At 37.3% G+C, this 1,041-nt stretch overlaps 1 pseudogene; it reads left to right on the top strand.

Moving 5' to 3' along the window:
* Positions 1-537: 537 nt before the first annotated feature.
* On the top strand, positions 538-672 carry LOC118147913 (U2 spliceosomal RNA; annotated as a pseudogene).
* The last annotated feature ends 369 nt before the right edge of the window (positions 673-1,041 follow it).

Consider the following 1,041-nt stretch of genomic DNA (forward strand, 5'->3'; position numbering starts at 1 on the left):
TAGCAGTTAGGAAGGGCTACTGGGTTACTACAGTTTTAAATGTGGCATGCCTGTCTTTTGTGGCTCTTCCTCTTTGGGAGAGAGCTAGGCTTTATTAAGAAACCTTCAAAACATATGATTCTTTATTCTTTATCCACCAAGTCCATGGAGATGTTGATATAGTCCATTAGGTCTGAGGGACTGACAAGGCTGTTATTTTTCAGTATTTATCCAGAAATGGAGGCTTTGCTACCAAAAAAAAAAATCCCTGTGGTTAGTAAAATGAATTTTGTGGTTGGTCAAATGATTTTTGATCACCTGAGTCCTTATTGGGTTAAAGTTTCTTTACCCTGGCTCTTCAATGAAGGAAAAAAAAAACTGAATATCTAGTCATATGCCAAAGTCTGCTCCCTATGTTTTTCCATTTAATCTTAAAGAAAGACACAGACAATAATAACAGTGCCCTAATTTCACATATGAAGAAACTGAGTATAAACACAATTTAAACTGGAGATTCTAAGGAATCTCTGCAGCTCATTATCATTCATTTACTTCCCTATCACTTCTCAGCCTTTTGGCTAAGCTCAAGTGTAGGATCTGTTCTTATCAGGTTTACTTCCCTATGAAAATCTTTAAGAGATAATGTGGTACAACTCACATTACTAGATTTTAGAATATTAGACTGAAGTCTCTTGCCGACTGCATGACCTTGAGAAAAAAATATGAACCTCTCTGAATCTTAATTTCCTCCCCTCTGTAGAGGTGTAAAATTTGAATACAGAAATGGGAAACAGTACTTACTAACTCTGTGTCTTAGGTCAGCTTTCCCAAAGTAGTGTCTGAGATGATAAATCACGCACATGGTATTTATTAAGAACATCCTTGTAGGAAAGATCAGTAAGGTAAAAGCGGGAGGGATGAGACAAAACCAAGCAAGTACATGATTTCGGGTGAAGCCTCACTCTCAGCCTGACTCTGAGGACACTCTAGAGCATGTTATTCTTTAGAGTTTGTCCTAACTCAAGGCAAGGTTGTATAATAATCAAAATGGGGGTATTTAGC

The sequence above is a fragment of the Callithrix jacchus genome, chromosome 1, assembly GCF_049354715.1.
Source record: "Callithrix jacchus isolate 240 chromosome 1, calJac240_pri, whole genome shotgun sequence".
Taxonomy (NCBI): domain Eukaryota; kingdom Metazoa; phylum Chordata; class Mammalia; order Primates; family Cebidae; genus Callithrix; species Callithrix jacchus.